This window comes from Hesperophylax consimilis, chromosome 10 (genome assembly GCF_061612785.1).
Source record: "Hesperophylax consimilis isolate HC1 chromosome 10, BYU_Hcon_1.0, whole genome shotgun sequence".
Classification (NCBI taxonomy): domain Eukaryota; kingdom Metazoa; phylum Arthropoda; class Insecta; order Trichoptera; family Limnephilidae; genus Hesperophylax; species Hesperophylax consimilis.
Window position 1 is genome coordinate 37,867,511 of NC_142845.1, and position 18,392 is coordinate 37,885,902.

The window sequence follows — 18,392 nt, forward strand, 5'->3', positions numbered from 1 at the left end:
CTATGGTCGCTTTCGGCAGCCCGTATTTCCAGATTCTTTAGTAGAATACATTTTTCGTTTAATGTTTTTTTTAATGTTTCGATATCTGTCATCATTGTTTTTTCCGAGAGAATGGATTGGTTTATTTTTTCTATTAATTCATCATATTTATTACAAAGAAAGTCTATGGTTTTTTGTCTTTCTGCTGCTTCAAGGTTCATTTTTTTGAAAAGTTCGTTTTTTAGTTCATCTATTTTTGTGTCTATGTGCGACATTAGTCGATGTGTTAGGTCTTCGAGTAATTCGGCTGAATGAGGAGTAGGAGATGCACTGGTGTTTTTACGTGATTTCGACATTTTTAAATTTGTGCTTATGATTTGGTCGATAGATGTCACTTTAATTAAGTTAAATTTAGTTCTATTGCCTTCAGTTCCAATTATTTAAGTAGTCACTGTAATCTATTTTCAAGTAGTTTAGGTTATTTAGCTAATTTATTATTAAAGTAACAGAAAAAAAAAACTTATTGAAACAGTAAGTAGGATTCGAACTCACTTGGTTCAGATATCTCCCCTGTCTAGACTGCCGCTTTCGTGACTGTTCACGCCACTGCACTATTGGCCGCTTATGACGTATCGTGAAATAGGTGCAATATGAAATTTCTTGGTAGAGAAATTTTATGAAATAAGCTGATGGATTTTTTCGACAATAGTCACTGTCACTTTGTAGAGATTGTTCACTTGAAATCACTTGAAATCACTTAATGAAATCACTGAGAGTTCACAGTCCGTAGAATTTAACTGTAATTTATCTTCATGTAAACGTTTACTGATATCTTGTTTGGTTTTTTTGAATTATACGCTAAAATTCGGATAATTTTTGTGGAGCAATATTTTTGCGTGCGCTCTATGTGACGGTTGGTAAGTTTTGTTTTCTCACCTGATATGTTCTCCTTGCACTCTTTTCTTGGTTTATTCCTTCTACTAATCTGTTATTACATATGGAAGTAGTCCGTTTATTAGCATCGTGATGCGCTTTCGATGTGATATTTCACTTGAAAATTAAAGTTGGTACGTTCTGGTTTGCAAGACTTCCGAAGGATTCGGCAGATTGTCGCTTGTTTGCAACTAGAGTCCATTTTTGTATAGCACCGTTAACAAAACCGTCTTTTTTCGAGAGGAAACGATTTTTACTCAATTAGTTCACAATCCTAAATATCACCGGTATTTTTAAGGCTTCTCTTTCAAATATAGGTTGGACGAATAAACCCGCGGTGGAGCTTCATAAAGCCTCCGTCCCTTTCAGACACGAGCCCTGGGCCCCCGGGCCCCTGCCCCTGTACCCCAGCCCGAGTGGCGGAAAGAAAGCAGTTCAATAAAACAAACGTGCCCTAAACAATAGAAACCGGACGAACTTCAATCGCGCGGTGCCAATCAAACCGGTCCGTCACTAAAACCAAATCGGCTTTTAATGGTTTAAACGAAAAATGGACCAAACATAATTTTCGCTCTACACAATTTGAGCATTGAGTACCAAAACTGTTGGCAACCTAACTTAGTATTGTAGTGTAACTGAGGATGTAACTGAAACTCAGTGTAACTGAGGATTTTACTGTAACTCAGTATACGATGATGCTCTAGATTACGACACCATTATCTGAGTCAAAGAAAGGAGTTCGATCCTCTCTCTTTTCTAGGTAAGAAAAAGGAGTGAAACTGAACTGTTTAATATCTTCAATCTTCAATGCGTCAAAGCGTAAACCTGGATAAATGTTTTTTTTTTAAATTAATAAAAAAACTCGAAACGATTTTTCTTTCCATTCTCTGTGTTTTACATTCACCAGTTTCCTGCTTCTACTACGAGTTTCCGAACACAGTGTATACAAGTCGGTACCATCTACTGGTCCCTATCATAATTTTGGTAATTTTATGCTTTTACAGACTTCCGCTCTTTTCGAATATCTTTTCGCTTGGATTTGTCATCGTAGTCAATTGGATTCATTATGCATAAGGTGTTGTAGAACAGATTTCCTTTTGTCTAAGCTATTGAGGCGATATTCCTATAAAATGTATCTTAACCCTTAGTGGGCAAACTAAAATGTCGAGCGGCTTGCCATATGCTTGACTATGGCTGACACTATTTTAGTAAAAAAAATATAGCTTTTTTTAAAATTAGTACTTCCCTAATTTAGAATAACTTGTTTTTAGGGAGGGAGTTTAATCTTAAGTTTTTAAAATTGTAATTTTAAGAATACTACCATCCATATAAACTTTAAAATATATGTACAGAATAACAGATGTCTATACGCTAAATATTGCAAAAATGAGAAATAAAGAACAGAAAATTAATTTAAAAGAATATTCCTGTGTGTACAAATACATATATTTTGAACACTGATTTATTACACAATAATATACCTCACAACCAAATTAGTTTTAGGTTAAGTGCATTTTGAGTTTATTCTTAAAATCGTCCTTAATTTTTTGTTGTTGAATTTCTTTAGGAAGTTTGTTAAAACATTACCCGCTGTAGTTTCCCCAGTATAGCTATTGGTTTTTTCTAATGTTTTAATTTTTCACAATATAATTATGTCATTTGAGACTTTACCGTATATCCCATGACATTTGACATGAAATTCGCGAAGCGGTCTTTCACAGATTAAAAAAACAATGTTTGCGAATGACGAAACGAGAAGCTAGAATAATAGTAACACACAGCTTAAGTTCTATTCTAGGAGCATTTTTTATGGTTCGAAATACTATAAAGTCGAGGCAAGTGCGATGAATTACTAAAAAAACATTGGTGAGTTTCTTAGCACATAAGAGGTCCAATATTAGTGAAGTACTAAAATTACATATGTTTAATATTAATAATGCATAAGATCTTTTAAACATACTTGTTTGTATTATTTTTTTAAATTAAGGTGCAATCCCAGTCTGCCATACTACTTGAAAAAAAATGTACAAAAGAATGTATAGTAAAAATATTAAAAAATACTGGACTTTTTTATAAAGCGTATTTTTGTGTAAAATCACTTCAAGGGCGCCGTACAATTTATTGTGAGTTCCATTTTATTATTTACAAACAGAAACAGAAAACAAGCTTACCTGCTGTCACTTCTGATAAACATTATGTATTTTGAGTTCCTAGGCACTATCTTATTTTATTATTTACAAAAAAAATATGCTTAACTGCAGTCACTTCTGATAAACACAATATTTTTATACTTTCTTATAATTAATTTGTTTAAGATTGCGACTTCTAACTTGCACAGCTCAGTTACTAACTTAACTATAGGATGATGGTTTTATAATTATACCTTAACTCTGCTTCCCGTCATCTAAAAATCAAAAGACCAAAACACGCTATTACCTACCTTCATAGAGGCTTGTCTCAAAAAATTACACCTTTTATCTGCTGTTTTTTCAAGCGGCGATAGAAGTCTGACTACTGTCACAAATTGCCTGTTTCGCTTATAATGCCAATAATGGTAGAAGTCTGACTACTGTCACAAATCGCCATTTTTTCTCATAATCCCTATAATACTATGGTCACTTGAATACTTGTGTTTAAACAAAAAGAACAAATAAATTATGTTACCTTTGTGGTGATGAAAGAAACAGCGACGCAATCAGAATTAATATGAACAATGATACTGGTTGTTCACTGTTCATCCTTTGCTATAATTTGATCGGTATAGTTATGAATCCAAAGATTTATATTACAAACCAGATCTTCGCTGAAAGTCGCACTCGATCGATACGACTATTAGCCGTCTTACCACCGTGCTGTATCCGAATTAATTCCATCAAATTTGTATTTAACTTGCGAAATAACAAAGGTTGATTAGCAAACAATAACAAGTTGGTACCTACCCAAATATCCTACCTCCGAATGAGAAATATTTGCTTATACATATAAATAGATAAGTAGATAACATAACAGATCATAATTATGTTCCTACTAAAATAATATAAATTCCTATTAACATAATGAAATACCTTCATCAAATTACTCAGGCTCTCATATTTATTCTAATTAGCAGCACAATTTAGTGTTTACGAACCAACAAAACCCATTGTTTAAATTATTATACGCGCATAGTTTCTAGAATTAGCATCCCGGCACACTACATCAACTCGCTAGCAAATAGTGGACACCTAATGTTCCCAAATAAATGTATAAAATGATACATCGTGTATTTAATTTAACGCTTCAGTGACCAAGCGAAATAAAACAGAAGGAGTGCTTGCAGGGGCGCTCTGGACCCCAGATTATAATTGCTGATAAATTAACCCGTCATTGCTCGTTGTGTATTTTAAATTGTGATTATTCGTTGTTCAATATATCGCCGTCCAACTCCTCCCGTACCACACCTGATATGGGATAATTGGTTTAACCCTGTTCTACCCGTGTTATTTTATTGCATTTAACAGCCGTTTTTTATTTACAAGCACATTATTTATTTACACCAATTTAAAATTACTTTGGGGAGGTTTTTTCATTGTTTATTGTCATGGCGGAAAGGAGATAATTTCGTTGGATTGGGGAGGAATAAATAATGGTAAAGCGAGTCCCACCAAATAAATTAACTCTTGGGTTTCAAGGCGAGAGTTAGGCTATTAATATGGGTATAATATATACCTATGTATTTAGTCGTGTTAATTCAGTATTTTTAAGATTTCTTTAGAGCTCCTAGGGAGATTTTTCGCTAAACAGACATCGGTTATGAAGGTAACAAAAAACGTTTTTGAGAGAGAATTTTATTAATCTCTGCTCCGTTGTCTTATTGAATCACAGTTTAGTATTATTGATCGATGAACCTGTGGATGTAATCTGTAAGTTATTTTTTATAATATATTGTCTAGTCGATAGTTAGTAAAAATATATTTGCACACAAATCTTCCAAATATTATGATAAAGAATAATCGTAAAAGAAAAGACCAGAACACCACTAAACCTATTATGTTTCGTCTTCTGCTTACCTAGAACACGAATTCAACAAACTTTGTACTCTTATCCATCCAATTAACTTATCGAAAAATGTACCTATTGTTAAAATAACATATTTTTTGAGCTAACATGTCTGTGAGACAGGCATGGTAAAAAACTTATTTGTGAACCTTATTTATATAAATGTACCGAAAATATACAAATTCGGGTAACCAATATTTCAAAAGGTAGTACTGAAAGTTTTCCGCAAATAATAACCGCCATCCGCAAACAAGTTGCGATAAATTTAATATCAAAAGTCAAACACCACGCGCAATTATAACTGTGTATCATAAACGAGACGGCAATTTGTTGGGGGTCATATTCGATTACCATCCCACCGTGCGATCAGCGATCAGTGATCAGTGATCAGCGATCATATGCTAATTCTCCTTTATGGCCCGCTATGATTAATGGTGGCTTGTGGTCTGAACCTCGACCGATGGTGAACACACTTTGTGTTCATTCCGTGGAACTTTAAACTCGAAGCATTGTGGCCAGGGGTCGCCAACCGGACACTTTATCAAACTTTCACACAGGACTGTTGCTATTATACTGCTGTCTCACTTCTTTAATAGTTGAAGCTTAGGCGTCTCGTAAAAAAAAAACAGAGTCTATTCTACAGGCGCACGGTGGTCGATTTTCAAAAAAATACCGGAATATTCTTTTGGGGAAATTAAATGGGTATGATAATCACTTTTTAAATAATTAATCTACCCAATTAATAATTTGATTTACAGAAAAAAATTACATATATCAAATTTGAGGGAATCTTTTTTTGTACTCAAGAAAGAGGCTTCGAAGAACTAGCACATGTGTCCTTCTACACCAATAATAACAACTAGCAGTTAAAAACCCGCTCCGCGGGTTTTTTTCTGCTAGGCCCTGCGGGCGGCACTTATTTGGGCTTCGCCCAGTTTGAGTGATACTAACAACAGTTACAATTAATAGGTAGATATTAGGTCATTCACAGAGAGAGGGTGAGTATATATTGTTAAAACACGGAACAGGAAGGCGTTTAGGCATAATAAGAATGACAGTTGTTCGGGTAAACTTTATCTTTCCCGAATAATTGCCTAAATGGCTAAAGGTAAATTAGTATAGGTAAATATTCGGAATCGCTGGACACGGAAAATAGGAAATATTTTTAAATAATACCTTCTGATTTACCTTAATTACTATAAAAGGAATCGAACAGCATTTGGGAAAATTTTAATTTTAGCTTTTTAATTTTTAATTACGTAAAATGAAAATTCGCTTTCGCTGTATGGGATGACAGCCTGAATAATTTCTGTTGATAACATTTTCTTTTGTCGGTATTCCTGAAATGAGCGGCTAGAGACAATTGAAAAACGTAAATTAAAAAAATATAATGTAATACAATATTCCGGCAAAATAGTGCCTACTTAGCACAAATGATTTATTTGACTATTATTTTATTTAACCTCACCTATAATAACCTAACCTAACCTATAATAATCCAGTCTAACCTATAATAATCCAACCTAACCTATGTCCTAACCTAACCTAAAATAATCCAACCTAACCTATATCCTATCCTAACCTATAATAATCTAACCTGACCTAAGCTTACCTCACCTATAATAATCCAACCTAACCTAACCTATATCCTAACCTAACCTATAATAATCCAATCTAGCCTAACCTAACCTAACCTAACCGAACCAATCCTAACCTTACCTATCCTAACCTAACCTAACCTATACAAATCCAACCTAACCTATAATAACCCAACCTAACCTAACCCATAATAACCCAAACTAACGTTACCTAACCTAACATAACCTGACTTATCCTAACCTATAATAATCCAACTTAATCTAACCTTACCTATAAACTAACTTGAACTATACTAATCCAACCTAATCTAACCTAACCTAGCATAACCCAACCTAACCTATCCTAACCTATAATAACCTTTTTTTAAATATTTCCTTACTTGTAAAAGAAACCAAAATACCAAAATAATATTTGCATAGAGTAAATTATGATAAAAATTCTAGACACTCATATCAGGAATACCAAAAAAAGAAAATGTCATCAATAGAAATTATTCCTGCTGTCATCCAATACAACGAAAGCAAATTTTAATTTTACGTAATTAAAAATTAAAATGCTAAAATTCAAAAATTCCCGAATGCATTCAGATTCCTTCTATATTAATTAAGGTAAATCCGAAGGTTTTACTTAAAAATATTTCGTACTATCCTTGTCCAGCGTTTCCGAATAATACCTTAATATATATTATATAAATATTTTTACCTGGCAAAATGATTGTTTTATTATACATATAATTACATGTCAGATTAGAGATTTGTTGGCTAATTTTACAATCAACGAAGCGTTTCTATCTTCCGATTGTCTTTCATGTTATTTTATTGGGTTGGCAGTGCCTATACTTTCGCGTATATCATATCGGTGTTCTGTCAAAATAATGCGAAATTATTATTTACGTAAATAATATTAAATATCAATATTTTTCAAAATCGTACATGCAAAGAGTTGTTGTTTATTGTCATTAAGTTGAATCAAATGTTTGTTTTATTTGTAAATGCGTATTCAATTCAATTTCAATTCAATTTCAGTGCCGGCAACCCGGGCGTTTATTTATTATTAGTTATGTACATACATGATTTTTCTCCTTACCCTCCTCACTAGACAAAGTCTGTTCTGAGGCTGGTAACTAACAATTTCTAATTACATAAAAACAAATAAGTGGTAAAGAAAAAAAAAAAGAAATATCTATATTATAGTAAAAATAATAATAATAAAATAAGAGGAAAATCAGAATTTAAAAACAGAGTACAAAAAAGAAAATATATAATTTTAGATATTAAGAATATTACTTATCTCTCTTCTTTCTTTGACATTCAACCAGTTTAAAAATCTTTTGAATACCCAATTCAAATTATTAGATGCGACGTAGGTCTTTGTTTGGGCTACAAACTTATTGAATATATGTGGTGCCAAGTAAGATTCATGTTTTTTTGCAAAATTTGATTTGATATATGGTACTTGTAGTTGATTGTGTGTGTTTGCTCTTGTGTTTTGCGAGTGAGTTATGAAGTGTGGTGATATTTTTATGCAGTTTTTGTAGATGATCTTCTTTATGAATAGTTTATTTATGTCTAATAGGTTATTGTTGATCATTAGCTGTTCTGTCGGATGTAGATAAGGCTTTCTAAACATAATTCTGATTATTGTTTTATGATTAATTTTAAGTGATTTGAGATGAGTCTCTGCTGCTGCTCCCCATACTGAAATACCATACATAAGAATACTTTGACAGAGTGCAAAATATATATTTTTTAGCTGAGGTAGTGACATAATGTTTCGAATTTTTTTGAAGATGTAAGAGAGTTTCCGTATTTTTTTTTGTAATTAGGTTGATTTGGAGATCCCATTTTAAGTTATTGTCAACAGTTAAACCGAGATATTTAATATTTTGCGCATAATCAATTTTGTCACAAACACAGCGTGAGTTAGTTAATGAGGTAACTGTGCAGGGGTGAAGATGAAGTTGTGGGCGACTATCTGGCTGACCAGCTAATGTTTTACTGAAAGTTAAGTATTTAGTTTTAGAAATATTTAGTGTCAGTAGATTATTTATAAGCCATCTATTTACTTCAGTCATCCCTGTTTCCGTGTGTTTGAAGACGTTTTCCCATGATTGGGCTTTGAATAAAATCACAGTGTCATCTGCATAACTGATTACTTTGTACTCTATGTTCCCTAGGCTTATCTCAGTTAGACTGTTAATGTAGATGAGAAACAGTATGGGACCCAAGACGCTGCCTTGGGGTACTCCATACCTGTTGCCTACTTTGTCACTTTCTTGATTATTTATTTTTACAATTTGTTGTCTATTTTCAATGTAGCTAATGAACCATTTTAGTGGTGGACCTGTTATGCCAATGTTTTTGAGTTTTTGTTGGAGTAATTTGTGTGAGATGGTGTCGAAAGCTTTTGCTAGATCTAAGAACACTCCTAACACCTTTGAACCGCCATCTAGGTTTTTCACTATGTAGGTGGTTAGTTCCGATAAGGCGTCTTCTGTTCCCATTTTCGCTCGAAACCCGAATTGACGGGTGGAGATCAGTTTGTGTTTATCAAGGTATGCGAGCAGTCTTTTTTTCATAGTTTTTTCTAGTAGTTTCGATAGCGAATTTAGCAGAGTGATTGGTCTGTAATTTAAGATCAGCGTTTTGTCTCCCGATTTATGTATTGGAGTAATACAACCTATTTTTAGGTGATCGGGGACAATGCCGAGGCTGAAACTTTGGTTGAAAATATGTTGAAGTGGTATAAGTATATGTTCTCGGAGACTAATCAGTATATGATTGGATAGGTTATCTGGGCCCACAGCGCAATTTGGTTTGAGAGAAATAATTAAATCCGAGATTTCCTTTGTACTTATTTTGTGAGCATAAAACGAATGATTTGGTTGTATGGTAGAGCAGTGCTCCGCAACCTTTTCTCACCTACGACACACCAAATTTCTTCCTAGAATTCCGCGGCACACCGAAAGCTAAAATATATAGGTATTAAATTAATACACAAATTTTACAATAATTTCTTGTTTTTTTTATTTGAAAAGTGTACATACATACATATATATATATATATAACATATTTATTTTTACGCAATCTTAATAATTATTATAAAATAACAATAAATTAATGAGCGATTAATTGTTAAATTAACCTGCGCTTGTTTCAATGAACACAAAAGTTTTATATTCGGCTTGATTTTTAACAGCGCAACCCGAAGTTTTTGGTCAAGACCTTTTAAGCATGACCGCTTATCATTTTTAATTAATACAAGCGTTGAAAAAATTTGCTCACATAAATATGTCGTTAAAAATGGAATGCTTTGACGGAAATGCGAGGATATTCTTTTTTAACGCAAATCCAGAAAACATGTAATGGATCTTCGGAGAAGTGAAGTTTTAATGTCATGTCATTATTTAAATCTGTAAATTCCTCTCGAATTTGCGAGAAATTTGCTCGAATCTCGAGGCAGTGCTTCTGTAGAATTTATTGCATTGGTTGCAAAAGGATTTCGAATCCAATCGTATTGTTTCGTATTAACGGAATAAAAATATTGACCAAATTTCTGCTGAAGCATACTTAAATTTTGTTGGGCCAGATCCACAGTTAATTGTTTGTTTTAAATTGTACCATGGTTGGTCCTTTGGTACATTTCCAAACATCCTTTTTGCAACTCTTTCTGCCATAGTTTGTTATTAAGTTCATTCAAATGCTCGAATATATCAGCCATGTATGCAATTTTGGCTATCCAGTAATTATCATCGAGGTGCTGATATAGTTTGGGCATATTTTGATTTAAAAGAAACTCACGCACCTCGTGACGAAGCTCAAACAATCTAGCCAAAACTTTGCCTCGGGATAGCCAATGAATTTCAGTATAAAACAATAAAGATTCATATTCGGCTCCCATTTCTGCACAGAGTATTCCAAAGATTCGCGAGTTTAGGGCTCTTGATTTAATTATGTTTACGATTTTAATGCATTCATTCATCGTGTTCAAAAGTTCCTCTGGTAAATTTTTGACCATCAATGCTTCGCGATGAATGCAGCAGTGTGTAAATTGAAACTTTGGATTTTTTTGTTTTACACAAGAGGCAAAACCCTTTTTACTACCCGTCATTGCCGCAGCGCCATCCGTGCAAACAGCAATGCAATTGCTCCATTTAATATTATATATTTTGAAGAAATCATCGGTTACTAATTTCTTCACCGGTAGTTCGTTTTGAACCTCCTTACAAAATAAATAATGTTCATTAATAAAGTCTTCGTCAACGAAACGTACAATAGCTATCAACTGTGCTTTATTTTTAATATCGGTTGTTTCGTCGATCTGAAGCGCAAATCTTTCAGCCAATAACAGTTTTCTAATCAGTGTTCCTAATATATTGTGAATACGTCTTTTAACAGTATCGACAGACAATCAAAAATAGACAATATTATGAAAAATATTTTGTCATTGTGTATTAAATACGTAATGATATATTGTAAAGTGTCAAATACATTGAATTTGACCGCGGCACACCTGTGTCCGGCTCGCGGCACACCAGTGTGCCACGGCACACCGGTTGCGGAGTACTGTGGTAGAGGATAGTTTGGTTAAAGAGTCTTCTGTTGTGCCGTTTTTTAGAAGAATTTTTTCAGCCAAGTTAGATCCGACTTTTGCAAATTGGGAGTTAATAAAATTAGCTATTTTACCAGGTTCATTTTTTGTAAGGGTTTTGTTTCCATTTATTAACAGTACTTTGATCTTCGAGTCTTTTTTCGGATTGGAGAAAGTAATATCTTTGACGATTTTCCAGATTTTTTTGGGATCATTTTTGGCGGATTTTATTTCTTTTTTGTAGTACTTGTATTTGGCTTGTTTGATTAATTTATTACAAAGGTTTCTATATAGCAGGTAATTATTTTTTAGTTTGTCATCATATGGGTTTTTGCGCACTTGCATGTGCATTGTGTCTCTTTTATGAATGCTGTTTACTAATCCTTTCGTGATCCAGGGTGTTATTTTTTTTTCTTTATGTGAGTAGTTTTTCGGGGTATTTTTTGTTGTATGTTTAGCAATGTAGGTTCCAACTGTGTTCATAAATGTGTTAAGCGCGTTGTTTGGGTCGGGTTCATTTATTACATTTGACCAAGATTCCTTATGTATGTCCTCTATTAGGCACTTAAAATTAATTTTGTCTTGTACGGAGTTGTTTTTTTCATCTTTTTGTTTCTTGTTATGATGTATGCTTAGTGTAGTAGTGAAATGATCTGTGACCGTTGATCGAATAATGGATGAAGATGTTTTTTTCCTAGTTTTAACAAATATATGGTCAATACAGGATTCAGAGTTTGACGTAATTCTTGTTGGTGAGTTGATTGTCGAATTTAATCCATAGTGAGTAAGTAGACTTAAGTATTCTGTGGTTATTGGTTGCCCGTTTAGTAAGTTAATATTCATTTCCCCTGCAATAATTAATTGTTGTGTTTTTTTATTTTTTTCGAGAAGTTTATTTAAGGAGTTGAAAAAAGGTGAGAGATTGTTATAGCATGGGGGTCTGTAGACGGCAAATATGGAGATGTCTGTTCCGAGGGAGATTTGGATACAGTTTGCTTCGGTTAGGTTGATTTCTGTTATTGATGGGTTTAGTGAATCTTTGGCAAAGATTACTATACCGTCGTTTTGATTTAGATGTTTAGTGGTATGGAGAGTTGTATAGACTTTTAAGTTTAGGTTTGTGTACGAATCATCTAACCAGCATTCAGTCAAGATAATAATGTCGAAGCTTATGTTTATTTCGTTTAAGAGGATCGAGAAATTATCGAAGTTCTTTCGAATACTTCTAATGTTTTGGGAAATTATGTTTAAGTTGTGTTTTTCTGTGAACAGAGAATTACATTCTGTCGCTTTGTCAAAAGTGTGTTCTGAGTTGTTAAATGTTTCTGTATCAATATTAAGTTGAGTGATCATGTTGCGGTTGCGAAAATACATAAGTTGATCCATACAAAGTTCACACATTTTGCTAGTGGTGGTAAATAATGAGTAATATAGGAGTAAAAATTGAGAGTAAAATTATTCAAATACTTTGGATAATAAAAACTTTTAGAAACATAAAATTTCATGGTGGAATAATTAGAATACTTTGGATAATAAAATAAAATCCTTTTAAACCATAAAATTTGATGGTAAAATAATTCAAAGAGTTTGGATAATATAAAATATTTAAAACAGTTACATTTGATGGTAAAATAATAGCAGAATTTTGGATAATAGAAACCTTTAAAAACATAAAATTGGATGGTAAAATAATGAAAATACTTTGGATAATAAAAACCTTGAAAAGCATAAAATTTTAAAGGGAAATAATTTAAGTACTTTGAATAATAAAAACCTTTAAAACAACGAAATTTGACAGTAAAATTATTCAAATACTTTGGATAATAAAAACCTTTGGTACAATATAATTTGATGGAAAAATAAGTTGAATAATTTGGATAATAGAAACTTTTAGAACAATAAAGTAATATGGTAATAATGATGGTAAAATAATTCAAATACTTAGAATAATTAAAACATTTTAAGCAATAGCATTTGATGGTATAATAATAAAAAAACATTGGATAATGAAAACCTTTAAAAACATAAAATTTCATGGTAAAATAATTAGAATACTGTGGATAGTAAAATAGAATCCCTTTAAACCTTAAAGTTTGATGGTAGAATAATTCAAAAACTTTGGATAATAAAAAATATTTATAACAGTAAAATTTGATGGTAAAATAATAATAGTACTTTGGATAATAGAAACCTTTAAAAACATAAAATTTGATGGTAAAATAATGAAAATACTTTGGATAATAAAAACCTTGAAAAGCATAAAATTTTAAAGGAAAATAATTTAAGTACTTTGAATAATAAAAACCTTTAAAACAATAAAGTTTGACAGTAGAATTATTCAAATATTTTGGATAATAAAAACCTTTGGTACAATATAATTTGATGGAAAAATAAGTTGAATAATTTGGGTAATAAAAACTTTTAGAGCAATAAAAATTGATGTTAAAATAATTCAAATACTTTGGATAATTAGAACATTTAAAACAATAGCATTTGATGGTATAATAATAACAATACATTGGATAATAAGAACCTTTTGAAACATAAAATTTCATGCTAAAATAATTAGAGTACTTTGGATAATAAAATCCTTTTAAACCATAAAATTTGATGGTAAAATAATTTAAAATACATTGGATAATAAAAACCTTTAAAGGTATAAATTTGTTGGTAAAATAATTAAAATACTTTGGATAGTAAAAACCTTTAAATTAAAACGGTAGTTTCACGTAAATAATTACCGTTGTTTCAATAAATGAAGTTGTACGTATTTGTATATCGCTCTTATGCGCTCTGTCGGCCAATAGAGAAACTACCCCAGCGGCCGGTAAAGGAGGGATTGACACTTTTAAGGAACCTTGGAATGTTTGATTCTTCAAATATATAAAATGTAAATGTGGATAATTTTTACTGTGACGTAATTAATCCAATGGATTGTGAACTTTCTAAAACATATTTTCTTCGATATTATCCAAAAATTATATGAGCAGAAACGATGTTTTTGAAGAAATCTGGTGATCCTATTTTAGTATGAAATTGGGTCTTAATTTTCAAGTTAGCGGAATTTAACCAAAACAAATTATTTGAATTCGACCAATCAGAGGGCCCAGACCGTCCAGACGATCGCATAATAATATTATAGATGCCATTGCAAAGTTTAAATAAGCTTCCAGAAGAAATCTTTTTATTTTGCATATTTAAATATTCGCGCCAGCCCCTTGGTTCGTTCTTTCACCGCCAGAGGAGCGCTCTGTCGGCTATCTATTGACGCGGTGCGTATCGGCCATGTTGAATGAACGCGTGCTTTTTTCGTCAAACGTCAAACGTAATCACGTAATTGTGGATAATTTTCACTGTAATGTAATTAATCCAATGGATCGTGAACTTTCTAAAACATATTTTCTTCGATATTATCCAAAAATTGTATGAGCAGAAACGATATTTTTGAAGAAATATCGTATTACATGTGGCGATTCTATTTCAGTATGAAATCGTGTCTTAATCTTTAAAGTCTAATTTAAATGCAATTTGAATTTGACCAATCACAGGGCCTACATCGTCCAGACGCTGGGACAATAATACTATTAGATATTTTACTGTCTTTATTTTTTATAATAAATAGAGTTAATGATATCCTTGCTGTTATCGTCTAAAATTTAGTAGTATTGATAATCTGAAGTAATTATTTGTATTGTGTAGATTTTTTTTCTGGAATAATTATAAATACACGGTATTTTAGTGCAGTTGAATTATCAGTCTGTATTTGGTGTTTTAGTATCCAGCTTTTTATTTGAGATTTAAAAGATATAATATTATTGTGATTTTTGAATGAGAGAGGCAAGTTTTTGTCGAAGAGTTATTTACCATAGTTTAGAAACCTTTTTTTCCCAAATATTATATTTTTACATCCTCTTTGGATATATTTTCAACCCTATGATCTAGTGTATAGGTGTTAGTTGTATTTCTTGTGTTTTGTATTTATGATAATAAAGGTGTTTAATTGACACGACGTTAAGATTGTGGAAGATTTCGTCATTGCTAGTTCTTACAGGGACCTTCAGCATAATTTTTATAATGGCTTTTTGGGTTCCAATTAGTAATTTTAGAATATTTTCATTTGAACTGTTCCATCCGACCGATGAACCGCCTGAAATGCGTACCTGGTGAATATACCCATATAATCTTGTGCTCAACAGACCGTGTGTCCCTACAATATGCTTTCTCCTTCCTTTATTTGGCTCCTCCGCACAGTATCCCTGGTTCTGACAAATGCCATAAAGTTTTGTCTAAAGGTCAAAAGAAAATTAATTAAATAAAAATAATTAAACACTTTTAAAAAGCTCTATAATCAATCAATCGATGGTTAAGTTAAACATATTTAAACCTTTGAGTTCGTGCCCCCTGTTTGCGGATATAACAGTTGGGCAGTCGTTATATCTTATATTGAGTTCAGTTGATCAATTATTTGTAATAACTTTAACAATAGTTCCTCATTCATAACTCATAACGGTGGAAAAGCATGTGCTGGTGACCACTTCTCCAGAAATGTGTGTATGCTATCTTGTGCATACAGCAAAGTTACGAGTACCATGGTAAAGATGCGTTGTTGTATTTTCTTTTATATAACCATCTTGAGTTGAGATTATTTGTATTGAGGCGATGCACTACGTAGTAATGCAAAATCATGTGTTTTTGGTTTGAAAATTCGGTCGCCTAGAAATGTTTCAGATGCTTTAATTAAATACTGAGAGCAGAATACGTCTTGGCCTTTGAAATAATCGAGTATTTTTTAGATAAGTCTTTTTATAAGCCCAGAAAAAAATATTGTATAAGGCCTATGAAAACTGCTTTGAAGTTCAAAATCTCCAACTTACGAACCTATTTTCGGTTATGATTTTATTGTATAATGTGGTAAACTAAGTTATTTATAAAATGATCGGTAAAAAATAAATATTTATGCCTGAACATCCAAGAATTAAAATAAAAGGCACTTTTTGGTCATGTTTTTTTCTTGCATAAATCAAAGCAGGCGGATGGTGTTAAGCCGGAATTTAAACCTTATCGCCATCTACGTAAGGGTTGTTATTGATAGCGACTCGATTTAAAATATTACACGACGTAGTGCATCGCCTTAAGAATGATTTTATATTACGGAGGGAATATGTTGCTTTAAGTATCAAAATTAAATTGATATTGCCTAATAATAGGCGATAGTTTTTTGGGGAACTTCGAAATCAAGAATATTACCTGGAATCATCAGGATTCTTGCCGAATAATATACATATTGTTTTTTATTAAATACTACTAGTAAAAGTTAATTATCTTGGTCTAAATTATCGTCGAGAAATTGTTTTTATAAATCTTAAATAATCACATCTTCAAAAATGCTTTGAAGTTGTAGATTCCTTCTACGCAACGTTTTTTATTTCAAATTTAAAATGTTCCCAATTTTTTGCTTCTAATTTCGTAATGTCTTCTTCCTTTTTGAAGATAAAATATTTTCTTCTTGAGAAAAAAAATCAAATCAATTGCGCACTTTAGAGGATGTACAGTTTCATTCATTCACGTGTTTTAATGTTACTTTCGAACAAACAATATGGTTTTGGGTTGCGTTTAGTATTCGATTGGTTTCATAATTATCTGAACTTCAAATCAAAGTTGGAGGCCTTGTGTTTGATTTTAATTCGATTGACGTGATTTCTAATACTGCCAATGCTACAAAACATTTTTATTAAAATGTAAGTACGTGGTCCAACGGAAATAGCAAACTCCATACCTGCTGTATGTTTTATTAATATTCTAGCTTCAACTCCCAGCAAACCTCAGTTTTTTTCCTCATTGAGCATACAATCTGGGCCAATAAAACATTTTTACTATCACAATTTGATCAAATAGTTTTAATACGGAAGAAAAAAATATGGATAATTTCATTTTAAACCATTTTCAAAGTCATAAAGCACGCATGTTTAGCGCCGTGCTTTAACTAAAATACACTAATGGCAGTTTTGTATGGAACGTAATTATTTTGAAATGGCCTTTTCTTACTGAACGAGGCACGCACGTCTTTTTGTTTCGAAGCCAGTGGCGGGTAAATACATAAATCAAAAACAATTCACACGTTTATTTCAAATTGTTGTTCAACGATTCACAAGCACGAAAGCTAAACCTTTTTTAACGTTTTTTTCGATTTTTTGTGTTTAGTATACAAAAGAGTGTCCTAAAAATATTACACCTGAAAACAACCAAAACTTGGCATGTTGATTCATTCTAGTAGATAGCAGTCCATAAGTAATATAACCATATTTTGTAGAGCGCCGTGTTCTATATATTGCCAGGTTGTTTGTTGTTAGTCCGTCTGTGGAACTCAATATTAATTTTTATTAAACAAATAATTTGTCAGAGCATATTATAGTGATTGTTTTCTATGAAAACTTTTAAATTAACTTAATTAATGAATGGTAGAAGAAGTCAGAGAGCCCCGAGAAAGACATTAGACATAAAGAAATTATTAAAATAGCCCTGTTTTTATGACAAAATACTAATTTAAAATTGACTTTCATTTGATTACCTGTCTTTGCTTGAACAAATTTTAGAATCTCATATTGTCTATATTTTCTGTTCTCATATTGTCTATATTTTCTGTTCTCATATTGTCTATATTTTCGACAGTCTGTCCAGTGAATCTGTATTGTTGTTATATTGACGCAACGCCCTTGTCCAATCAAAGTAATATTAGGATAACGATGCACAATGCGTGAAGTTTAATTAATGAATAAGTGGGAATCCTCTGCCGCGCTGCATTCTCAACCATTTGGGCCATGGTTGGTTCCGTTTAACTTTAACCAACACTTAGTCTAGACTTGTAATTTGGATTAAAGTCTACACTGCAAGTTGCGGTTAGGTTTATATTAAAGATATAGTATTTTCGTATTTTTTCCTACAAATATGGATAATTATACCTTTTTGGGCTTACAATAAAAACTACAACCCGTGTCTTAATTATACTGCTTTTAATTTGCTCTTCCAAATGGTTTCCTTTAATAATGGTAATTTAATTGCTTTTTCTAATTGTTTTTGAGGTTTTCTGTGATTCGTTTTGCCTTGTCATCTAATTGTCGTTATCAGATGTAGGAACGTGAAGGCACCAGCTAAAAGTATTTTAAATTCAAAGGGACCCAACCAACAATTATGTGCAAATGTGACGAGTTTCGTTATCTTTGTCTGGCTTTTATGCGCAGAGAATTTATAGGTT

At 32.1% G+C, this 18,392-nt stretch overlaps 1 protein-coding gene across 2 annotated transcripts in view; it reads left to right on the forward strand.

Moving 5' to 3' along the window:
• Positions 1-18,392, forward strand: part of LOC149420725 (uncharacterized) — a 499,238-nt gene that overhangs the window by 356,660 nt on the left and 124,186 nt on the right. The gene's annotated exons all lie outside the window — the stretch shown is intronic.